The following is a 26,743-nucleotide window of genomic DNA, read 5'->3' on the forward strand; positions in this document are numbered from 1 at the left end:
CTGCTGGGCTCTTACCCTCCAGCCAGTTGGTGAGGCGGATACGCCGATCCTTCATGGTCCGCTCCGACATGTTCTGGCAAAACGCTCAGTCCTCCACGTGCATTTTGTCTTTGTGAAGGCAGTAGAGGCATCTGGAATGCTTGTCCTCCTTGAAGACATTCTGCAATCCGCATCCAGGGCAGCACCTGAACAGCTTGGATCCGGGCGTCATGCTCCCTTTGTCCTGGGCTATGTCCACGTGGGGTAGGCCTCAAATCTTCTGGAATCCTCCGAGAAGAGGAACTCGACGAGAACTTCGCCCTTGAGGGGCGTAAAAAATTCCAAAACGGCTCCCCGTTGATCAGAAGTAGAAACGGTGGAGCTTGAGGCTCGATTGACTGAGATTAAACTCTTTGAAAAATCGCAAAACGCAGTAAAAGCTCGAGAGCTATAGCACGAGGACTCCCAACACTTGAACGTGCTGTAAAAATCCGAAGCCCAGAGGAGGGGCTTTGGTAGAGGGCAGTCATTGGAATGGGGGCAGAATGACCCAGAGACCAGTGATTGGTTATTAGGAGAAAGACAGTTCAGAAACGAAACTGAAACTGATTTATTTCTTTAACGAGGATTCCCAGCCTGACGACGGGGAATATTCATGAGCATGTGAATCCATGCCAGACCCCATGCTGGAGATTCACATATATTTCAGACTCAATCCATTTGTGGCATTATTTTGGAAAGGAAGAGTTTGCCAAATATGGAAAGGATGGAGTTGGTGTTCTCAACGGTCTCTAGACAAAGTAATAGTTAATGGGTATGAAATTGAATCCAGCCTAACCATCAATGCTTTTTCTTAATTGAGCATTATACCATTGTTTACCGTCTTGCGTAAGAAGTAGACGCAAAGAGTGCCAAAAGTAAAGCTGTGCTTTGGGGTTGCATGGCCAGTTAAGCATCGATCTCTTGCACACCCTTTTGGAGACACCAAGTATTTAGACATCTTCATTCCTTTATCTAACAACACAAGAATGGTCACATCGATCTTCTCATCCAGTAGCCTCTGCTGAGCCATATAAACGGTGTGCCTTAGAAATCCAGAGTCAAATCCATCTGCTCTGAGGACCAAGATGGTCTTGTTACTCATGTGCAGAACATTGTAGATGTTCTCAGTTCTGGACTTCCCAGCTACCCAGTCCCTTTCTTCTAAGCAGAGTTTAAAACGTTTCCTTCCCATTTCCTCCAGGCGTAAAACAAGTTCATTGTACACCCAGTCAGTAATAGCAGTCTGTTCTGTATCAAATGCAACAAATGCATCATACCAAACATCATTAGTGTATGGAATAGCTGTGTAGCATTTTTTGATAGTTGCCTTGAGTATATGGGTGCTATACCAGATATCCCACCAATACAGCTTCTTTAGGATTGGTAAGGCTGTGAAAAAATATTACTATTAAAGATGTGAACCTGAATGACAGATTACCATATATATCCTGGCATGATCGAGGGTCCATTGAAAGTAGTCTCTGATCTTTTTTGGTGTCAGGTGAGTCCCATACCAGACGAGTGGAGGTACCCCCAATTTCTATACTGGTGGATTTTAAAAACATAATAAACCAGTGTGCATCACAGGTGCACTTTAGTGGATTTCCGCTAACATCCAAGTGTTTTAAATTCTTAAAGAGTGCACTAGGAAGGCTGTTTTCATCTATGGATTTGATATTATTTTTTAGTATTAAATATTTAAGGGAACTAGAATTGGAGAAGAAGGCGCTATTTAAAGTCGTAATATGATTGGATTCCAGATTCAGAAAGGTGAAATTCTTTCCGAAGTAAACTTGGCTACTTGGCAAATTCTTCAAACTGTTAAAACTAAGAACCAGGATTCTCAAACTGGTGAGACAGCTTAGATATTGCCACTAGAAAATTGTTATCTTGTTAACGGCAGTGTACCATTTTTTCAAACTCTTAGGCAGAAATTCCATCACTTGTTTTGGTATGGTTTCTAATCTGTTATGTGAAATGTCCAACACTTCTAATAGAGGGAGATTTTTAAAAATATTCAGGTAGGTATGCGTCCCTCTCTGCCACATTATGTCCAACCTATTATATCTGAACACCAAGACTCGGAGTGTAGGACTTCTCAGTTCATTTGATATTCTTATGCCTATGGTATTATAAGAAAGACTAAAAAACGTGAGTGAGGTAAGGTTTTCAAGGAAATCAAAATGGTGACATAAACCCTTTATCATAAATTGGTATTCATTGTAATAAGAGTATCTCCAAGTTGGGGATTTCCTTGAAGGTATTATTATGGTACAAGTCAAATCTGTTGTTTGCAAGATCTAAGAGTCGCACTAATTTGAGGTATGAAAACTGGCTCCCATCCAGGCACTGGTTGATGAAATTATAGCTCAAGTTGAGGCAATCAATATCCTCCAGACCTTGAAAGATATCTGGTTCAATTTGCGCAATATCATTAAACGACAAGTCCAGGGTCCCATTGTAGGTTTTACAAGATGGAAACTCAAAATTAGTTTGTATCATGTGTATCCTTGTACGCTCCTGGAATACGCCAGTCGAAGTGCGGTTTAGCCAAAGTCACTTCTTGGGAAAAACCTAGTGGCAAGGATTCTGTGTAGCCTTGACATCTCTCGCGTGGTTTGGTAAGTGTTCAAATGTTTTCAGACGAATCAGTGAATTTAAGTTTTGGGAAACCCGAGAAGAGTGTGGGATTCACATCCTCAATGAAATTTTTTCTGAAGCTGGTCCATCTGAGGTTTGAGAGCTTCAGTAGAGGCAGTATTCCATGCTCATCCAAATGCTTAAAAAAATATCCATTGATGGAAATATACTTCAATGAGTGCATAACTGAAAATGTTCTAGAAAGGAAAAGCCTGGGAAAGAATATCCCAGGCTCATAATTATAGTCTATTGTGAGAGACTCTAGGTTGTTAAGCTTGGAGAAAAAAGTTCCATTTCCAATTTCAAAAGCTAGAAAGTTGTCCGATAGATCCGATTTTCTTAAATTGGTTAAGGTGTTGAACAAACTATCATTCAAATAACGTAAAGAGTTGCCTCTGAGGTTTAAGTAGTGGAGATTTTTCAAGTTGTGAAATGCATCTGGGTCGATCTGAAGTGCAGAGTTGTTAGAACAAGGGACGCAGGGGCAAGCAGCATGGTCGCATCGCTGGCAATTCCATTGCAGATCAAGATATTCATGTTTAGTCTGACTGCTTTATTTCATGTATCTTATTTTCGTTAAGAACCAGAGAAACTAGCGTAGATGGGAGCCCCAAAGGAATCCTTGTGATGTTGTTAAATTCTAATGATAAAATTCTTAGGGCAGTGGCATTTTTTAAAACGTCTCTTGAAAAGGTGAGTGAAGAGTTGCATGGGTTGCGATAATAGCAGTTCATGCCAAGATATAGTTCCTTCAAGTTAAAAAGCCCAGACATATTTAGATATCCTAAAACAACTATATTGTTCATTTCTAAATCCAATACTTGCAGACTGGAAGGTAGCTCAGTACGTGATGTCAAGCTATGTACTGCAAGAGACAGATTCTTCAATCATTGGAGCTTAGCAAATGCATTTTCCTCAATGGTCAGCTTGCATTATATTCCTTCATCTCTTACATCCCCAGGTGCACAGTTCCAACTTAAATTAATGGACTGGACATGAGGAACCCCTGAGAAAGAATCATTGGTTATCAGCTCGATGCAGTTTTTACTCAGGTTCAGCTGCGTCACATTAAGAGAATTGATGGATGGAATCTGGCTTAAATTTCTGTTGCCACAGTCCACTTGAGCGGGGTTGTTGAAGTCGTTGCCTGGCAGGAATTGAGGAAATGAGCCAGAGACCACCTCCACTGAAATGATCACTAGGATATTAAGTTTCCGAAATGCTAAAAAAAAATATATATTAATTTAAGCAACAGAAATGACGCAATTCAGATATATAGATTGCAATTTCTCACACTAGACTGTGCTTACTTTGCATAATTGATTTACCACTGCGTGTACTCTGCGAACGACTTAAAGCTGACTGTCGTATGGCTATATCAAGCTTAAAGCTCTTACTGGTATTTATTTGGTTTGGACATGAAATAAACATTTCATATTGCTTGTTATTTTGATGCAGATAATAACATGAAATTGTTAAAGGACAACTGCATTTCCCCAAAAAACTCGCCTATGTAATTATGACAGAACACGTTAGATCCATGTCTCACACACAAATATATAATCTGTTGGTTTAGCACACAAGCCACTCCTCAACAATGACAAGACATGGCTTATGTGACACCCATGCAGGAATAGGTAGCTCGTGGTGTGCTGCAGCACAGTGCCATTTCGGGACCACCAAGGCCTTCTCCTCTTCCTGCCAAGTGACTCCACATTAGGCTTAGCACCTCTAGTGAAGTCTGGCCCTCTGGGACTGCATAAAGACATTATAACCCAACTGTGGCCTTTCCAGCATTATGATGCCTTCCAACATATCTCACAGTGAGCAGCAGCACTGTCACAGCCACCTAGATGCCACAGACTTGTAATGAATGCCCAATTGTATCGTTTGTGTTATGTTCATTCCCAAATGGCTGATATCAGGCATGCAGATAAGGCAAAAGAACATGCACCCCACAATGAAGGTTGAACATCATCTGCACCGACAGTCAGAAGCACAAGTAATTCTGGCTGCTTCCCGCCCTCATTATGTAATCTCGCTCAGTTTTTGTGATACTCAAACCGGCTTAATAGACAATTTGTGTGGGCGCTCTATGTTCTTAGCGGACCCTTTTACAAGTACAGCGTATACTTTATTCATGGCATTTCCATGCAAGCCTGACCTAAATGTAGCAATCAAGAGTATTACATGGAACAGGTTTTATAAGAGAGGACACCACAAAGCATCATATGAAAGCATTGTCAGTCACCATATGGGAACACCCATTAGCTTGTAAAAAGGTGCAAGCAGGACAACCAACCAAACTACTCAGAGTGGGTCATAAAAATAGTAACACTCGCAAATGAGCCTATGAATAATACACTGACATCCTTCACTCAGACATCACTCACGCACAGCATTCAGCCATACAGACACACAATAGAACATATGCCACACACCGTTCCCCAAGCATTTCACACAAACTCAAACTTACACAAACTGCGAAAACACAATCAGCCCAAGTTACCCCCATGGGGGATTTGAAAAACATTGGGCCCGAGTCCGGCGGTAGCCGCGCCGTAAAAACTGGCATGTTGCTGCTGGACCGGTAATACCATTCCGCCTCCGTGATTGCCGGAATCACCGGGGCATCACAACCCCAGTGATCCGGTAATTCTGGAGGCGGAATTCTGTAAATCCCCATTCCCATGGAGTACCATAGGACTCCATGGGGATGGGGACCATGGAAACACTGGTTCTGTCTATGACAGAGCTGGTGTTTCCATGTCCGCCTGCAGGCGGGTGGTGTTACTCCCGCCAGGTCAGACCTGGTTGGAGTGACACCTCCTGCCTGCAGGACTCTGAATCAGCCGGTGCGGAAACAACAGTGGCAGCAGATTTACCACCACCATTGTTTTCGGACCGGCTGACTTGTAATGAGGCCCAATGACTCCTATACTTTAAAAAGTGCACTTCTGGCACGTCACTTTTCCCTTACATACGTCCAAAATGATACTTTGTACTTCTGTCTTGCTACACTTTTGCACTGTAGTCCAACTGCACTTCTTTAACATCACATCTAATGTAGCCATGTACCCTCATCAACATACCATATATTAACTTCACATTTTCTCGCGTGCACTTCTATCATGCAACAGTGTTATCTTGTCACATCCATTTTCTCACGTGCACTTCTGTCCCACTACAATTTCATCACGTCATATCTAGTAACCAGCGTGCAATTCTCTCATGCTATTATACTATCATATCACTCCCAATACAGTGTATTCCACCGTCACGCTACAACATTACACCACGTACATTATATACGGCCACTCTTGTCACGTTGCAATGCTTCTCATCACATCCCATCTACATGTGCATTCCTATCACGTTATGCTGCTTCACATCACATCATTGCACACACACACCACTTTATAATTATGATTTGTAATTATAATTATTATTTCATAAAGCGCTTAATACCGGAGACCAGTTTCTACGCGCAAGACCTCGTGTTTATGGCGGCTATGTATGCTGACTACACTACACTGCATATACCTATTGTCTATAACGGTACATATTCATCCCTGCATTCTTAGACCATGGTATATGACATCACAAAACATCCATGTGGGAGATAGTCATAAACTCTCACAAATAACAGAAGACTAGACACAAACTACTATACAGTGTATTATTTGCTTCCATCCTGCACATGCCTTACAAAATACAATGTATATTAATCATGCCCTATAAATCCTTGTTGCAACATGAAACCTGAAAAGCCTGGAAACGAGTTAACAGACGTCTGTTGAGATCTGGTGGGCAGGAATGGAGTCTAGACACAGACCAGCTTGGAGCCACTTGATATAGAAAACCAGGTATGTTTTATTTGCATATTTACAGTCCATATGTTCCAGTTACTCTTCGGCTATATACATGACAGAGAGACATAGATCAGACCAACCACCGACCATCCTGTAGCACACCCAGCTCAGGCCCAACTGACACTCTCAGAACACTCACCAACATTCCACTGAGCTGCCAATCACTCCTAGCACCAACATTCTCACAGCATTCATAGATGGCCAGAGGGGACAGGACAACATAAACACATCATAACATCTCATTAATTGCCCTCAAGTCTTGTAGTAGTCTCCATTTAACTTCTATTGTTACCTCACATTTGCGCACCAGCGAAACAGGCATGTTGCGGGGAGAGACAGTATAAACAAGTATGCCTTCGGTCAACAGGCCCTGAATTATGGGTTCAACCCCCTGTATCGCTTCTGGTGTAAGGGGTTATTGTTTTACTTGGATTATCATGAAATTATTGAAAATAAAATACTTAATGAGAAATGACGCATTATTTTGGGACAATATTTTTTAATAATGCAGGGGGAGACCCCGCGGCTCCCCCCTTCACCGCCCTACCTTCAGCTATTTTCTTACCCCAACCCCATCTATATATTTATACAAATGTACAAAACTGCCTAACAATTTCGATCAAAAGAATGTGGTCATTTTTCATTAGGTAATGTTGCATTCCATTATTTCTGTGGATACCGTTTTATTTGGGGAAGATGATATTCTCCTTTAAAGGTATCACTAATGGTTCACAAGAAGTAATGAGCCCAGCATCATTTGAGCCCGGCGCCCATAACGGTTTTGGAACATCATGAAGCCAATCGAGCAAAAGTGTTTGCGAAGTTGCAAGCACTTAGTGTATGTGACTAAGGTATAGGCATCCACTGCAGTTGGGAGATCTGAGGCTTCTTGGGGTAGGTGAATGTATGATCCATACGATCTACAATCATCGTTGCACCGATGGCGCTGAGGCAGTCCATACCCAGGAGATCACTACTGGTGGTTGGGCTGAGCAGGAATGCCTGTCTAGCAGTGAGGGGTCCCAGGGTTAACACTGTTGGGGTAGTTAAAGGTACGCATGTAGTGACACCCTCCAATCCCGTTGTGACTACGGATTTGCCTTAAATCCTCTTCGAACCCATAATATTGCGTTAATACTACCTGTCCCCTGTTCCTTCTGTACTTCCATAATTGTTGGGTAGTCATTGTGGAGGGAGCATAATCCCTAGATGGGCTCGTTAGGTGATTTTGTATCCTTTGCAATGCACGCAGGAGGAGGGAGGTGCTGAGAGAATAAGGGAGCGAGGGGGTGTCGGGTGAGGCAACCTATATGTGGGTTGCTTGTGTAGGTGGGACTTGAGGTAATGTGGCCGAGTGAGGTGGCGACTCCCGTCGTGCAGCTGGAGAGCAGTATATCTGGGGAGTGTTGGTGTCATCCTTGTTAGGCAGTGCACTAATGGGCGTGAGAACTAGGTAAAGAGCATGCTCTGTTTTATCACTGTGTTTCCTATAGTGCAATTTATTTTCTAATTTTACTTTCTCTTCATGTGTTTTTGTAAAGGTTCCTGTGCCTTAGGTGTAGATTCTTTAATTCATAGGGCAAACACAGAGTTAAATTCTCCTTCATTGAACGTGCCTGTCTGTGGAAAAATGTTAGTTCCCTGCCCAGCTCTAAACAAGAACAATCCCAATGGTTCAATGTCATTCTACAGCTTGTGTCCTTACAAGCTTAGGGCACCATCATCAACCCACCCAGGAAACCAAAAGTCTTTTTGTTCAATAAATACTAAGACGTATTCTATAAAAACGCATATATATGTTATTTATTTATTTTGATAACATTTTTCAAAAATTATTAAAATGTATAATGTGATCTTCTACAAACGTAGGAGATCTTTAATACTAGACAACACAGGGCCTACAGCACAATTAACTCAACTGTTTCTTATAAAAACACAAGTGTATTTCTCACTTCATACTACTCTTTCAATCCACAACACTTACTGCTCATTTGTTCTCATACTTTCTCAAACAACCTGTGTATGTGTGGCTGTGTATTGCCCATAGATAAGGGAAAGGAACTTTGCAAAAATCACCCGAGAGAAAACACAGGTAGAGGACTGTCGAAAACACCCCACAGCTAGAGAATAGACAGCAAAAAAGCTGTTCAACCCTAAAACTTAATTAGCTTACTAACAAACTTCCCCTTTTCAGTCCGAACATTCCCTTCAGGCCTGAGAGAGAGTTGTGTTAAATTAAATGAGATAGCAGGGTAAAAGAGAGCACGCACAGTGACACCTAGGAAGACAGCAGACACTTACCCCGGCACAGTGTGTGCCCCCCACTCCCTGCTTCTCAGCAGCAGCTTGGCTCATTACTGGCAATAATCACTGAATCAGAGGGTACCAAGCTGTCGTGTTCGCATTCTCTGGCCATGTCTGGTCTGTGGGGAATAGTAGGGAAAGGACACACATACTCTGCTAGAACAAACAGGGTCCACACACCGTCGGTATTAGTATAATGCACAATGCTTTTATTGTTCCAGGGGCTTTTTATAATTGAAAATAGCAAAGAGAAATAAGCAATGTTGAACAAAAGTACACACGTATTTCGTAAAAATCCCTTAACATTACAAAACATGGAAAAACCTTGAAGGACAAAATAACTGTCATTCTGTTCTTGGCTTTATTATCTGAGAGAACCGTTAGCAACCTTGGTTCTCAGCAAAAACTGTAATGTCTTACGTGATGAGGCTTGCTTCGTTAGCTGCTCAACAGCTAAGGCCTGGCTTGAGTGTGCAAGCGACTTGTGCCGTTGCCTTTCCACTGTTTGTTATGTGATCATGTGCACGTTCCCAGAATGAGCACTATTTATAATGTAAATGTGCCTTAGCTTAAATGAGCAGCTTAAAATGGCAGAGTATAGCAAAGAAAATGACAACCTCACAATGGCCTGGCTCCAAAAAGAGCACAATCCACCTGTGTTAGAGAGTTTTGCAGCTAGGTAGCCAGGTATGGGAGTGGTGGTTGCTTTATAGCTAATGCAAACAGTCCTAAAAGCTATTCTGGCTGGGATGGAAGCCAGTGTGCCTCCCTTAAGTTGGGAGAAATACGATTGAAAATCCTGTTTCCTGTTTTCAATTGTGCAGTGGCATGTTTGGCTGCCCTAGGTGGGCCAAGGTGAGTCACCTAAACGCTGGTGGAAGGTTCCTTCCCTTCACCCATCAATGTGGGAGCATGGCCCTGACTCTGATTCTGAAGTCTTTAGATGAAAGCAAAGGTTTTATCTTCCGGAGGAGGGTTAGCTGGTACCAGGTGGTTTGTGCCTTTTTGTTGATATGTTGTCGGAAGAAGAGAATGCTATGTTAAGTGAAGCCGAGTAATTTGTCAGTCTGGGTAAGGTGAGATGTGAATCTGTCAAGGTGCATGTCGTATAGCCACCTTGACTGATATCCTAGTTAGATGGGCGACCGAGTCGGAAACATTCTGTCTTTGTGGGATTGAACTTCAGGTATGTTCTCGTCATCCAGGCTTGGTTAGAGGTGAAGCAATATCTGAGGCGTGAGTTGTCATGGTGTCACTGACTTTTAAGTTATATTGGGTATTGTGTGCTTATTGGTGGAGTAAGATGATTGGGGATCATTGAGAAGTGCTGCCAATGGGTCTTTGTATGGATTAAAGATCACCAGGTAGAGTATTGAGCACTGTGGTAGGTAACGAGGATACAGTCTGACCTGACGTCAGGACTCAAGTCGAGGGTAAACGCAGGTGGACTTTTTTCAGAGGTCCCCCCAATTTTTTCAGAGGGCACCTTGTTATGCTAGTTTCTGGTGCCACCACAATTAAGTGGTATGTTAATGAATACCTCCACTTTTTTGTAGGACCTGTCCACTGCCTGAATATGTCGATATGGATACCTTGCTGTTTGTCTGAGAGGTAAGATATGAACCAATTGAGAACTGTGCCCCAGAAGTCCATTCTGTACGCAGGTAGGCTGGTCAGCGTGAGGTGCACAACCATGTCAAATGTGGCAGAGAGGTTGTAGAATATCAGTTATGAGTTGCTTTTGTTCATGATTTGAAGAGTAGAACGATGAAAACAGTTGTGAGAAAGAAGTCAGAAAAAGTGTTCATATCATGTGTGGTTTTGAAATGCAAAAAAGTAAAAAATAATTGTAAGATAGTAACTAAATTGGTGCTGAAAGCAGCAATGCTATAGCTGAGCAAATAATGGATCTTACATAGAAGAATTCAGTGACATGTCAGGTTGTAATCCTGAAGGCACACAAACACAATGGTGCCCTGTGGCATCCTCGCTGTATGCAGAAATATTACTGACACCTTGGGGAATCAACAAATATTTAAAGACTAGATTATTGTCAAAAAAGTCATGAATAGATCAACAAAGCCTAATTCAAATTAATCATCGATTTTGAGACCCAAAACAGCTCTCTGGATAGATGTGAACTGATTATCGTTTTATAAATATCTAAGTGATTGACTCGTACAGTTCGGAAAAGAGAAGCCATGTTTAAACTGCAAATGGTGCTCCATATAATTTCACAGTAGATAATTATGTGGTTTGCATGCCCAAAAGTAATTTGGTGGAATTTACTAAATCAGAATGTTCCTAGACCAGTAATATACCCTCAAAGAATGATAGCCATGATTCAAGAAAATGTGGTGCTCTGCTTTACATAAGCACTAGCCATTTAATTAAACTGGCCATTTAATTATACAGGTTTTGAATTCTGTTCCCATGCTTAGAGACTGGTGTCCAGTAATATAGTGGATTATAAAAGCTTAATTAACTCATACACCTTACTATCTTTCTTTACACACAACCTTTCTGCCCCCCTCCAAGCTGGTTTGTGCTCCTGCCACTCCACTGAAAGTGTGCTTGTGAAGGTCTACAACTTGAGTGTCTCTGTTTAACATTCCAGCCTATCCTCTACCTTAATCCTCCTTGACTTATCTACTGCCTTTGATACCATGGACCACTCTGAACTCCTCAATACTCTCTCTCTTCCCATGGAACTCGTGATCGAACACTTGCCTGGATCGACTCCTACCTGGCACCTTTCCAATTCTCTGTTTCCTGGAACAACAATTCCTCTCAATTCACTCCTCTTTGTGTTGGTGTTCCACAAGGCTCTGTCTTGGGTCCAGTGGAGAAACTTTGCTGAAAATGTTGGGGGGGACATGACCTCTGAAGAAAAGGTGCCCCATTCAAATGAATGGGGACAAAATAGTGTGCCATGAAAGTTGGGGGGGACAAACACCCCCGTCCCCCCTAAAATTACGCCTATGCCTGGGTCCCCTCCTGTTCACACTGTACACTTCTGCTCTCAAGGCACTTATCTTCTCCTCTGGGTTCCCGTAGCAAATCTACGCAGACAACACCCAAATCTTGTTCTTCTTTCCTGAACCCTCCACTGACATATCTACCAAAATCTGACTGTCTCTCTGCTATTAACTAGTGGATGGCCTCATATTCTCTTATGTCCAACGCTTCCAAAACAGATGTGCTTATCATTCGTACCAAATTCTCTCTCTTCCCCTGCCCTGCCTATCCAGTTGCCACCTTACACTCTTCCCTACTCCTCTTCAGCTAGATACCTTGGTGTCATCCATGATCCATCACACACATTCTCTACCTTCATCTCTAAAACAACGGCGGCTCTCCTCAACTGCCTAATCATCAGGAAAATCAGGCACTTCCTTCCCTTCAAAACTGCCAAACATCTCCTAACCACTCTTGTCTTATCTAAACTGGACTCCTGTGTCAGTATCCTCTTTGGCCTTCCAAAGGAAGCCTTCTGCCCCCTTGATAAGATTTGCTACCAGGACTCTATTTGAACTCCCTTGCTTCAAGCCAACATCCTCCTATCACCAGTAGGCTGGCTGGGTAACTATGCAAAAAAGGGCCAAATTAAAATGTCTCCTACTGGTTCATAACTCCATTCACAGTAAGGCACTTCTTTATATATCGTCTTCTATCAACCCCTACAAACCCTCTTTCAGCCTTCATTCTCCCCCCTCCACCCTTGTGGTACCCCGCCTACCCTGTGCTTCCTCTCTTTCACTCTTCTTGCTCTGCTTACTTGAAACTCCTTCTCCTCTGCAATTCGAAAGCCTGTCCACACCAATGTATTCAAAAGGAAATGGAAAGGTCTCCTCCTCACTTCTGAACTATCCTCTAAACTCACCTCTCCAACCTTACTGCTTACTCCTTCCCTCACTGTTAACTGGACTCTTCCCTCTCTTTTACCACCACACTAGCACTTAATAGTTTGAGGTCACAGCTCATGCTTAGCCGGCTAGACTGCTTACCCGCTGACACTTAATTGTCCAAAGTGTGTCCACTGTATTGTTCCTGGTATCTGTCTAATACACCCCTTCTCAAACCTGCTTATCATGCCACTCAAACGCCTCCCATTATATGAGGCTCACTGCCTCCTGTTTATATGACTATATAACCTTATCTACGCTCCTTTGTGACCAAAATAGCATGTTTCCCTTTATGTATGTATGTATGCATGCAAATAAATAAATACAATGGGCCTCATTACGAATCAGGAGTTAAGGTGTTAACGGCGTGGTTAACGGCGCCGTAAACGGCGCCGAACCTTAACGCCTGATTACAAGGTCCATTAGCGCCATGGTGATATTAACGCTTTTGCTTTTTGCAGGCGTTAAAATCCCCATGGTGCTAAGGCACCATGGTGCTAATTACGCCCCGTAATTTACGGTGGCGTAATTAGCGCCTTCCCCACTCCCATTATGCCCTATGGGGCAAAAATGGGAATGGGGAAGGGTAAAATGGGAAATGGGGATTTACCGCCCCACTCACCTTGGAATGGGGCGGTAAATCCGCCATCCACCATGGTGTAAACGCAGTTTACACCATGGTGGTAAGGGTACGACCCAGGCGGTAACTTACCGCCTGGGTCGTAATGAGGCCCAAAATATCTCTGTACTGGATGCCTGTAAGAGCAAGAGTTTCCTTCAATTCAGTGTGCCTGACATACAAAGCAACCTATGAAAAACAATATTCACTCAGCAATTGCTGTTTTATTTTCCAACCAGAATTCTAAGATCGCCACACACCTGTTTATTGACTGTACCCAAATTCAAGAAAGTTAAAGTTGGTGGTAACTCCTTATCTGTGTTTTGGCGACGGAATTGTGGAATGTTTCTCCTTCTATTACGCCTGGAAATGAACCTTCAGACTTTTAGAAGAAAATTAAAGATGCAGCTTTTTAGAGATGTGGTTTTTAGGCAGCAGCCTTGGAGTGGGTTGTTTGTTCATTGTCTGTGCTGCTGCTTGCTATACCTCTTAATAGCGCCAAGATGCCTTGTGATGAATTTTTGTGCATCATAAAACACAACAAATACAAAGGTTTGCACAAATACGGAATTATGTCATAATGCCCATTCTCGTCAAAATGAACTGGCTACCCCTATAAGCACTCCTCACCTTCAAAACGGGTTATATCATACACTTACTTTTCTGATCTTTTACACAGCCAGTCAACGCACCTTAAACGCCTATTTCAAACTCTCTCACATCGTCTTTCTCCCGCAAACCCCAGACCAATCTAGTAATTCGACTCTATCCACTTCTGATCTTGCTACTTTCTTCTCCTCTAAGGTAGCCTCCCTTTGTGCCGCCATTGAATCTTTTATTTCTATTACGAATACTACTGGGTTGCCACTGTCTCCCCAAAACATTATTTCTTCTTTCTCTTCTTTCTCAAACGATGAAACCTCCCACTTCCTAACATGGGCTCATCCTGTTGCCTCTCCAGGTGAGCCTATTCCATCTGTTCTTATTCCTAAAATCTACCCTTGTCTTGTTTCTTATCTAACTTCTCTTTTTAACACCTGTCTCTTGACCTCAGGGTTTCCTGCCTCTTTCACCCATGCTTCTATTCTTCCTATTTAAAAAAAAACATTCCTGTGATCCTTCTTTGGCCTCTAACCTTCGTCCAATTCCTCTTTTACCATATCTCTCTAAAATACTCAAACGTCTTGTTTACTCCCAAGTTTCTACTTTTTTTTTCTGATAATTCTATTCTTCCTCGCTTTCAGTCTGGTTTCCGAGCTTTTCATTCTACAGAAACCGCTCGAATTTCCGTTTCTAATTCTCTAGTCTCTGCACGCTACTCTAGACAATCATCCTTTCTTATTCTTTTAGATTTGTCTCCGTCTTTTGATACTGTTGAACACTTTCTTTTACTTTCTTCTCTATCCTCCTTTGGGTTCACTGGGTCAGTTTCTTCTTGGTTTCAGTCATACCTATCCCAAAGAACCTTCACAGTCTCCTGGCCGGGTCAGCCTCTGACACTTTGCCACTTATCTATGATATTCCCCAAGGCTCTGTGCTTGGCCCATTTCTATTTTCTCTCTATACTTCCCCATTGGCGGAAGTTATTGCATCTTTAGGTCTTTCTCATCACTTTTACGCAGATAATACTAAACTCTTTATATCCTTTTCTTCTTTCACTCCTGAAATTCATACTAAACTCTCGGCATGCCTAGTAGCCATCAATTCCTGGATGACAGAACACTTTTTGGTACTCAATGCTGCCAAAATGGAGGTACTCTTTTTTTTTTTTTTCCTTCTAATTCTATTCCACCTCCTCTTCCTCCTTCTTCAATCGCTTTTCCTCCTTCTCACCTTCCTATCTCTTCTACTCCCTGCAATCTGGGACTTGATTTTGATTCAGAACTATCCTTCAAACATCATATCTTATATTCTCTAGCCTGTCGTTTTCACTCGTTTAACATCTGTAAAGCTCGATCTTTCTTAACTTTTCACGCTAATAAACCTTTGATTTCTTCATACATTTTTTCTAAACTTTTCTATTGTTCTGTTTCTCAATTTGGTCTTCCTCTCTCTCATCTTGCCCCATTGAAATCAGTTTTCAATGCGTCCATTCGTCTTCTCTATCTTTTTTCTCCATCTGATTCTATTATTCCCTCACTGTCTTCTCTTGGTTGGCTTTCCTTTCATTCTCATCTTAAATTTTATTTCCTGTGCTTGGTATTTAAATCTCTTTAAGGTCTTTCACCAATCTATCTTTCTTCTCTGGACTCTTTTTATACTCCAACTCGTTCTCTCTGTTCCCACAATCATCCATTCTTATTCTTTTGGACTTGTCTGCTGCTTTTGATACTGTTGATCACTCTGTGCTAAATCCTGTTTCCGTTCTTTCTCTCTGCTAGCTCCCTCCAATTGGAACTCACTTCCACTATCTGTCCGCTCCATCTCTTTATATTGTCTTTTTCATTCTTCACTAAAGCCTCATCTTCTTGAATCTGATTTACAAATTTTAGTGTTTCATTTTGTCATTTTCATTTTATTGTACTGTTTCATAAACTATGTACAGTGCTTTGGCGTGGAGCGCTTTATAAATCCCAAATAGAATACAAAAATATAAATCATAGGGAGGGGCACTCCCCCTTAACTCCCAGACAAAATCTTCAACTCTGCTGATCTGCGCATCACCCGAACTCGGATCTGGCCAGATTAGAGCATTAGAAATGCAAAATAGAAAAGACCAGGAAGCAAACATTCTCGTTGACACCCCCGACTGTGGAACTTCATACCCATCAAGATCAGACTTGCCCCCTCATCAAGACCTTCTTCTTCAAGAAGCACCTTCTATACACCCCATAAGCTACATCTCCTTGAACTGCTTCAGTCCAGTAACCCTGCAGATGACCATCGGATACAACCCAAAGCACACCCCTCCTTTCAGGACTACTACATGCTCCCCAATAACTGCACATTTTAACTATTGCCTTCTGCCTGAAATGGTATGCTGGGATTAAATGCTATGTACCCATCTCAGCTCCTCTGCCACCCTGGCATCCTACTTGCAACAACCAGGTTTGTCGAGTTTGAACAGGGCCCAGTTGCTTCCCAGCAAGGTTTGTGCTTTTTAAATCCCATACATGCATGCACCCATATGTGGTAAGGTGTGTTTCCACCATAATAATCTGTTTTATTCCTGTACCTCCCTATTGATATCCACACTTCCCAAAGTTAGGTCTGCTGTAAACAATATCAAAAATAAAATAAAAATTGCCAAACTATATATTCCTGAAAACGTTTCATTTGACATGGCTAAAGAACAAACATGCAGACTTTGTGTGCTTGAGGATTAGGGGAAACCCCTAGTGGTCGCTAATTCAGAATGTTCTGGATATGATATGATAATGTATTCATATCGCGATCGTACACAAGTGTTTCAGAGAGCGACAAGGCAAGGGAGGGGAACAGGGGCGAACAAAAAACAATCTTACTAGGCCCAGTGACATTGAGAACGCGCAAGTGCGTGGAAAAGGAAAGGGGAAAAGTGCATGGAAGGGGGAGAGTGGAAAGTGCGGAGCAGAGGATAACAGATAAATAATAATAAATCAAAATAAATAGATAATAGAGGTAAACGGTGGTAGTACAGCCAGCAAGTGGCAAGTGCTGTGTTTAAGGCAGCAGACTGGGTAAGTCTGATAAGTGCAGAAAGAGAGGAAAAGAGGGGGTGGGGGCCTGTATGGGTACAGATACAATCCCCAGTGCAAGGGTGGCCAGGAGGCAGTGCAGGAGAGTGGCAGGGTGAGCAGGTACCTCAGATTCTGCACAGAAAATCAAACGAGAAGGACCTCATCTCCTAGCGATCAGACTATGAACAACAACTTACACACGCCCCATCTGAGTGTGCGGAATATATAACAACCATATTCTTGACTCCACAAACCTACAACTTTTGTGTCAACATACCCAACACTCCTCCTGAAGAACCGCTGCGACCCTGCAGCGGGGAAACACGTGTTGAGGAATTGCTTTGCACTATACTGATAAGTTGAGTCCAGCACAGGACTACTTTCTTAAGGAATCACTCCAACCTAAGAGTCAACTGTACTCGAATTAAGAATCCGGATCTATCATCAAAAATTCAGGCCACAGCCAATTTGCAATTTTCCTTTAGAAACTTTGATCTTACTACTAGGACCTATTGAAAGCAACTAAGGACATTTCAAGCCCTAGCCAACCTGCAATCTTCATTTTTGAAACTTTGATTCTAATCTCAAGACTTAGTGAAAGTAACTAAGGACACTAGAATTTCGCATTTGATGGGAACCCATCACAGATTTAGTGAAAACAACTAAAGACTAAGCAAAAGCAATGAAGGACTTTACAATTTTTGCATTGATTGGATTCCATCACTGACTTAGTGAAATTAACTAAGGACATCATACTGTGCTTTTTTATTTCTATGTTTCCAACCAACCAGTCCTTTGAACTACATGTGCTCACACTCACGATTTAAAATTAAAAATCGTTTATCCTTTGAAACTTACTACTTGTCAACATTTAATTTCGAGAAGTGCGACAGGAGGGCCTTTTTCCCTGTACCCTGGAGTGTTATTTGTGTTCATTACAGAGGGAAATATTGATTCTCAAAAATACTTTGAGAACATTTATTGAGATTAACAGTGAACACATTTTTTGATTAGTAATTTTAGTCACTTGAGGCCAAAATGAAACATCATTTAATACTTAGTGTATGTGTTGTTTCAGCAGAATGAGTTATATTCTGAATTCTAGTTGTTGTTTTAATTCATGAATGGGAGAAATCATAATAGATTCGCTAGTACAAATTATAAAACATATTCTCGTGAAGCCAAAATACCTCATTCACAATGTGTAAAGCAAAGGGTGTCTCAAAATAAACAAACAGCGTTGCTGAATTCAATGCTGTACCATGAAAGATGTTTCTTAATTCAAGAATGTGCCAAAATGTGCCCTGTGTTTCACTGTTTTTTCAAGGAAAAGTGAAAGAAAAACTTATGTTACACCTACCTTCAAGTAAGGTCATTAAGAACTGAATCTACTGTCATTTTGGAGGTTTTTCAATTTCATGTTTTTGTAATGGTCAATTTTACTACCCAGGGTTGGCATGCAAAAGACAAATAATAGTGCCATACATTGATAAACGTAGCTGCAGCAAACACAAAAGGAAGGGAGAAAGAAAGAAATGAAACCAAAACATTAGTAATTGTTGTTTCATCTATTATATTTCATTATGACTGTACTCAGAGAGCAGATTTTCATGGATGTATTATGAAACCAAACTCCTCTCCTCCAAATAAATGGAAAATTGGGTTTTTGTATCTAAAAATGTAGATATTGTATGTACAGGCAGGGGAGGGAGGATCTATCTTGGTAATTGTGTAGAAAAACATACATTTCTCACTTGAGAAACAAAGTAGTACATTTTTGGTCCATGTTGTCCCTGTTATCTTTTAAAGGATCAGCTATGTGCATACCTGTGTTGTTAATTATTAAACATTATTATTAGTGGGGGGACAATCATGATTAGAAAGGGCAATTGCCAAAAGAGGTGATTCCAAAACTACAGGATATCAATTAGGATCAAGGAAACTAATAAAAATATCATTAAGCTCATTGTCATTTTGAAGGCATGTTTTAGTTGCTCTGAAGTTAAATTGGCTGGGCTTCCCTTTGGCGCATGTATAATTTACAGTCGCCAACTCTTTCCAAAGCGTGCACTTTTTCTATTCCAAGAATTCAGATTTCCTCTTTATCTTTTTGGTGGTGTTTCTGCCAATGTTGAGACAATGGGTGCATGGGGCCACTGTTCTCAATTGAATTAAAATGTTCTCGTATCGCAATCCCCAGTTTTCTTTTGGTGCTGCCTATGTGGTTCATTTTTTTTTTCTTTACAAACATAGACTATTGCATACATCTAGTAGGTGCTTTAACGGTTAATGAAATCAGTGATCCAGGTTTCTTTTTGGTGCTCAATTTTATAGGTAATGAGTTTGCTAAGGGGATATGGGACATTGAGCATGTGCCACATTTGTAGAAAACTGTAAGGTCATTAGGCAGCTAAGGCTACTTGACAGGTTTGGGTGTCAGAATCGTATAACTAGGGCATAACATGCTTCTTATTATTTTTGCTCCACAATAAACAATGGTGGGCTTGGCATTGATCTAATCTAGTGTTAGAGGTATCAGTTCTTAATAATTCTTGGCACTGTGTCCAAAACATTGTGTTCTAAATGTCAGTGTCTCTTGATCTAATATCCTGGTCTCTTTTGTTTTTGCAGTCATTTATCTATATCTTCTTTACGTGCTGTCAAAATGGTTGTTTGAAAATATCTTCTCTGTAGGTTGGTGCTCCATAAATTCTCAACATGTTTTTTAAATTAGAATCAGCTTTCCTGATAACATTCCATTTGATGTGAGAAATGAACAAACATGCCGACTTTTTGAGCAAGAGGATTAAGGAAAACTCGAAGTGGTCAGTAAAACAGAATTTTCTGGATCATAATATCTTGCAGTTGGGCTATCCAGAGAAAATGCATTTGAATCAAAAAACTCCCAAGTGCTCCTTTTCCACCCGTTATTGGCATAAGCTGTTTATTTTCTTAACCTCTGCAACATTGTTTGTCAGGGTTTGTGGATCTGTTTATATGTGTAACTGTAATGTGCAAGCTAATTTGTAAGCTATGGGGTCATATATTTTGATAGCCACATCATAAGCTTTCCAGCTCTGATTCTCTAAGCTCTTTCAAATGTCTTTGGAGCTTCTAGTAAATTATTCTGCTGTCATCACCTCTTCTCATTTTCTGGAGGATGGAGGATGGATTAGCCACTCTGGCCAGCAGCCCAGAGTTTGTAGCTCTACGTCTGTTAAGGTTAAAGCATGCTGTTTCGAATTTCGTACATGCAAGAATTGTGACTGCCTGGAAGGAAACGAGCAAGCCTGCCACAAGCATGAATAATGCAATGTTATAAGTGAATCTTTTTTTATTTTGTGTTTGGACACTTTTTAAAACCTTAGCATCTAGCATTTTCTATGCTATGGAACATTGCCTGTAGCCGGGTTTTTGTTTCATAATTGTTTTGCGAGACATCTTTAGCTTCTTTGCCTGCTGTTCTAGACTTTGAGCATGGTCTTCAAAGTAGGTTTCTCCAATTGAAGACCTGACTCTTATATGATCTCTGCTTTTGATGCTTTGGACTAAATACATTCTTCTGTGAAAACCTTGCTACAGATGCTTTAACGTTTCCTATAGGCAAGTACCTCTTTTGGTTGCCAATTCTGCTTGGAAGTTCCCTCTTCCTTATTAGATCTGCCATATGTTCTTTTCCACTCACACATTGTGTTATTAAGAACTGAGCTACATTATCTTTCTAGATAGGGGTTGATTTTTGCATCTGAACCATTCTGGGGTTTTAAGTCTGCTTTTTCCAAGAAATCATATTTGTATTTGGGAGGGGGTTCTTTATCTAAGATGTTTGTGGTGTGTTTGAAGACAATTCAAGTTCTACAAAGAAACAGAGCCTTTCAGATGTACAAAATAACTATGTGTTTAATGTAGGGCAGGGAAGAAGGAATTCGTATCAATGCACATTGCAGACTTTACCAAAACAGTGTTTTACGATGTTAAGGAGTATGTCCTTAATAATTACCTTTAAGTCCGTTTAACAAGAGAGTGAACACCTTTCAAGACCATGCAGGAGATTATCCTAGGTGGAGATATTTAAGGCAGCTACATGTGCTTTTTTGCACACTTTCAGAAAACGGTACTGTGACTGTTACAATATCACCATGACAGGATAGCCCATATTCCTTTGGTTAGTAGTCCATTTGTAAATGAATCAGGCATCTGGGAACTGTAGGAGATTCACTATGGCTGGGTGATGATGGAAATGTGGAGATCGTATTTACCTTGGGAATATGTAAATTAAACCATTGAAGGAGTTAGCCTGAGAGTGTAATTTCACCCAAGTTCCATGTCCTTCTTATATATATTGCCTGTCTCTGTTTCAAAATGTGTTGCATTCCCATTATACTTGGCTAAAAATTGAGAAAGTTGGCAAGTAGCCCTTTGTAAATGTGTACAATATTGGCCCTTTGGTTTCATGTAAGTATAAAGGTTCTTCTGTTAAAGGAATATTATTAAAGCATTAAAGGACTCCGGATGCAGGATGTTTTTCGCAGGGTGATGTATTTAAAATATGACAGTCAATGATCCGCTTCTCCACAAATTCATTTTCACATCTTACCAAGATAAAGTTAACTGATTCATGCACACGCACAAGGATTTGGCACATGATGCTATCAAGACAAATGCATTTATAAACCATAGCCATTTGAAATTAATACTAGCCTGTCAATAATTTCAGCTATTGGAATGGTCCCAGATATTTCAGACTCAATCCACCCAATGGCTTTGTGGCATTATTTTGGAAAGGAAGAGTTTACCAAATATGGAAAGGATGCAGTTGGTGTTCTCAAAGGTCCCTAGCCACAGTAACAGTTAATAGGTGTGAAATTGAATCCAGCCTAACCATCAATGCTTTTTCTTAATTGAGCATTGTACCATTGTTTACCGTCTTGCGTAAGAAGTACACGCAAAGAGTGCCAAAAGTAAAGTTGTGCTTTGGGGTTGCATGGCCAGTTAAGCATCGATCTCTTGCATACCCTTTTGCGAGACAACAAGTATTTAGACATCTTCATTCCTTTATCTAACAACACAAGAATGGTCACATCTATCTTCTCATCTAGTAGCCTCTGCTGAGCCATATAAAAGGTGTGCCTTAGGAATCCAGAGTCAAATCCATCTGCTCCGAGGACAAATATGGTCTTTTTACTCTTGTGCAGAGCATTGTAGAGGTTCTCAATTCTGGACTTCCCAGCTACCCAGTCCCTTTCTTCTAAGCAGAGTTTAAAATGTGTCCTTCCCATTTCCTCCAGGCGTAAAACAAGTTCATTGTACACCCAGTCAGTAATAGCAGTCTGTTCTGTATCAAATACAACAAATGCATCATACCAAACATCATTAGTGTATGGAATAGCTGTGTAGCATTTTTTGATAGTTGCCTTGAGTATATGGGTGCTATACCAGATATCCCACCAATACAGCTTCTTTAGGATTGGTAAGGCTGTGAAAAAATATTACTATTAAAGATGTGAACCTGAATGACAGATTACCATATATATCCTGGCATGATCGAGGGTCCATTGAAAGTAAACTCTGCTCTTTTTTGGTGTCAGGTGAGTCCCATACCAGACGAGTGGAGGTACCCCCAATTTCTATACTGGTGGATTTTAAAAACATAATAAACCAGTGTGCATCACAGGTGCACTTTAGTGGATTTCCGCTAACATCCAAGTGTTTTAAATTCTTAAAGAGTGCACTAGGAAGGCTGTTTTCATCTATGGATTTGATATTATTTTTTAGTATTAAATATTTAAGGGAACTAGAATTGGAGAAGAAGGCGCTATTTAAAGTCGTAATATGATTGGATTCCAGATTCAGAAAGGTGAAATTCTTTCCGAAGTAAACTTGGCTACTTGGCAAATTCTTCAAACTGTTAAAACTAAGAACCAGGATTCTCAAACTGGTGAGACAGCTTAGATATTGCCACTAGAAAATTGTTATCTTGTTAACGGCAGTGTACCATTTTTTCAAACTCTTAGGCAGAAATTCCATCACTTGTTTTGGTATGGTTTCTAATCTGTTATGTGAAATGTCCAACACTTCTAATAGAGGGAGATTTTTAAAAATATTCAGGTAGGTATGCGTCCCTCTCTGCCACATTATGTCCAACCTATTATATCTGAACACCAAGACTCGGAGTGAAGGACTTCTCAGTTCATTTGATATTCTTATGCCTATGGTATTATAAGAAAGACTTAAAAACCTGAGGGCGGTAAGGTTTTCAAGGAAATCAAAGCGGTGACATAAACCCTCTATCATAAATTGGTATTCATTGTAATTGAGATAGAGTATCTCCAAGTTGGGGATTTCCTTGAAGGTATTATTATGGTACAAGTCAAATCTGTTGTTTGCAAGATCTAAGAGCCGCACTGATTTGAGGTTTGAAAACTGGCTCCCATCCAGGCGCTGGTTGATGAAATTATAGCTCAAGTTGAGGCAATCAATATCTTCCAGACCTTGAAAGATCTCTGGTTCAATTTGCGCAATATCATTAAACGACAAGTCCAGGGTCCTATTGTAGGTTTTACAAGATGGAAACCCAAAATAATATGAGTTTGTATCATGGGTATCCTTGTACGCTCCTGGAATATGCCAGTAGAAGTGCGGTTTAGCCAAAGTCACTTCTTGGGAAAAACTTAGTGGCAAGGATTCTGTGTAGCCTTGACATCTCTCGCATGGTTTGGTAAGTTTTAAAAAGTTTTCAGACAAATCAATGAATTTAAGTTTTGGAAAACCCGAGAAGAGGGTGAGATTCACATGCTCAATGAAATTGGTTCTTAAGCTGATCCATCTGAGGTTTGAGAGCTTTAGTAGAGGCTGTATTCCCTGCTCATCCAAATGCTTAAACAAATATCCATTGATGGAAATATACTTCAATGCGTGCATATGTGAAAATGTTCTAGAAAGGACAAGCCTGGGAAAGAATACCCCAGGCTCATAATTATAGTCTATTGTGAGAGACTCCACTTTGGTAAGCTTAGAGAAAAACGTTCCATTTCCAATTTCAAAAGCTAGAAAGTTATCCGATAGATCCAGCTTTCTTAAATTGGTTAAGGCGTTGAACAAACTATCATTCAAATAACGTAAAGAGTTGCCTCTGAGGTTTAAGTAGTGGAGATTTTTCAAGTTGTGAAATGCATCTGGGTCGATCTGAAGTGCAGAGTTGTTAGAACAAGGGAAGCAGGGGCAGGCAGCATGGTCGCATCGCTGGCAATTCCATTGCAGATCGAGATATTCAAGTCTAGTGAGATTGTAAAAGTCTGACTGCTTTATTTCATGTATCTTATTTTCGTTAAGAACCAGAGAAACTAGCGTAGATGGGAGCCCCAAAGGAATGCTTGTGATGTTGTTAAATTTTAAAGATAACATTCTTAGGGCAGTGGCATTTTTGAAAACGTCCCTTGAAAAGGTGAATGAAGAGTTGCATGGGTTGCGATAGTAGCAGTTCATGCCAAGATATAGTTCCTTCAAGTTAAAAAGACCAGACATATTTGTATATCCCAAAACAACTATATTGTTCATTTCTAAATCCAGTACTTGCAGACTGGAAGGCAACCCAGGGAGTGATGTCAAGCTATTTCCTGCAAGAGACAGATTCTTCAATCGTTGGAGCTTAGCAAATGCATTTTCCTCAATGGTCAGCTTGCATAATATTCCTTCATCTCTTACATCCCCAGGTGCACAGTTCCAACTTATATTGATGGACTGGACATGAGGAACCCCTGAGAAAGAATCATTGGTTATCCGCTCGATGCAGTTTTTACTCAGGTTCAGCTGCGTCACATTAAGAGAATTGATGGATGGGATCTGGCTTAAATTTCTGTTGCTACAGTCCACTTTAGAGAGGTTGTTGAAGTCGTTGCATGGCATGAATTGAGGAAATGAGGCAGAGACCACCTGCACTGAAATGATCACTAGGATATTAAGTTTCTGAAATGCTTCTTTAAATAAGGAGATCTAAAAAAAAAAAAAGAAATATTAATTTAAGCAACAGAAAAGAAGCAATTCATATATATAGATTGCAATTTCTCACACTAGACTGTGATTACTTTGCATAATTGACTTAGCACTGCGTGTGCTCTGCAAACGACTTAAAGCTGGCTGTCGTATGGCTATATCCAGTTTAAAGCTTTTACTGGTATTTATTTGCTTAGGACATGAAATAAACATTTAATATTGCTTGTTATTTTGAGGCAGATAATAATAACATGAACTTGTTAAAGGACAGCTGCATTTCCAAAAATAACTCGCCTATGTAATTGTGACAGAACACGTTAGATCCATGTCACACACATAAATATATAATGTGTGGGTTTAGCACATAATCCACTCCTCAACAATGCCAAGACATGGCTTATGTGACACCCATGCAGGAATAGGTAGCTCGTGGGGTGCTGCAGCACAGTGCCATTTCGGGACCATCAAGGCCTTCTTTTCCTGCCAGTGACTCCACATTAGGCTTAGCACCTCTAGTGAAGTCTGGCCCTCTGGGCCTGCATAAAGACATTATAACCCAACTGTGGCCTTTCCAGCATTATGATGCCCTCCAACATATCTCACAGTGAGCAGCAGCACTGTCACTTCCACCTAGATGCCACAGACTTGTAATGAATGCCCAATTGCATCGTTAGTGTTATGTTCATTCCCAAAGGGCTGATATCAGGCATGCAGATAAGGCAAAAGAACATATACCCCACAATGAAGGTTGAACATCATCTGCACCGACAGTCAGAAGCACAAGTAATTCTGGCTGCTTCCCGCCCTCATTATGTAATCTTGCTCAGTTTTTGTGATACTCAAACCGGGTAATTACTGAAGGCCAGGTGAGTTGCAGCTCTTGGGACCAGCTTTGGGCCCTTTTTTCATAATTATTCGGCCCCTGCTGCCCGCGAGCAGCGTTGTCCCCTCTCCCCCTCCCGACCAGCTTCCCGTGTTGTTTCCCGCCTCCTCCTGCCTCCCAACCCCCCCCGTGATTGGCTACTGCCTCTGGAGCGAGTGCAGCCCAGCGCCTCGCTGCCTCGCCGTTTGTAATTATTCAAGGCCAGGTGAGTTGCAGCTCTTGGGACCAGCTTTGGGCCCTTTTTTCATAATTATTCGGCCCCTGCTGCCCGCGAGCAGCGTTGTCCCCTCCCCCCCTCCCGACCAGTTTCCGTGTTGTTTCCCGCCTCCTCCCGCCTCCCAACCCGCCCCCCGTGATTGGCTACTGCCTCTGGAGCGAGTGCAGCCCAGCCACCGGCTGCCTCGCTATTTGTAATTACTGAAGGCCATGTGAGTTGCAGCTCTTGGGGCCAACTTTGGGCCCTTTTTTCATAATTATTCGGCCCCTGCTGCCCGCGAGCAGCGTTGTTCCCTCTCCCCCTCCCGACCAGCTTCCTGTGTTGATTCCCGCCTCCCAACCCGCCCCCCCGTGATTGGCTACTGCCTCTGGAGCGAGTGCAGCCCAGCCACCGGCCGCCTCGCTGCCTCGTCATTTGTAATTACTGAAGGCCAGGTGAGTTGCAGCTCTTGGGACCAGCTTTGGGCCCTTTTTTCATAATTATTCGGCCCCTGCTGCCCGCGAGCAGCGTTGTTCCCTCTCCCCCTCCCGACCAGCTTCCCGCCTCCTCCGGCCTCCCAACCTGTCCCCCCCATGATTGGCTTCTGCCTCTGGAGCGAGTGCAGACCAGCCACCGGCTGCCTCGCCATTTT

The 26,743-nt window shown here is 41.5% G+C and overlaps 1 pseudogene; it reads right to left on the reverse strand.

The window, feature by feature from the left end:
• Nucleotides 1-18,576: 18,576 nt before the first annotated feature.
• Nucleotides 18,577-25,007, reverse strand: LOC138566644 (toll-like receptor 7; annotated as a pseudogene).
• Between the last annotated feature and the right edge of the window lie 1,736 nt (nucleotides 25,008-26,743).

This window comes from Ambystoma mexicanum, chromosome 2p (genome assembly GCF_040938575.1).
Source record: "Ambystoma mexicanum isolate Mex_15411 chromosome 2p, UKY_AmexF1_1, whole genome shotgun sequence".
In the NCBI taxonomy this organism is placed as follows: Eukaryota; Metazoa; Chordata; class Amphibia; order Caudata; family Ambystomatidae; genus Ambystoma; species Ambystoma mexicanum.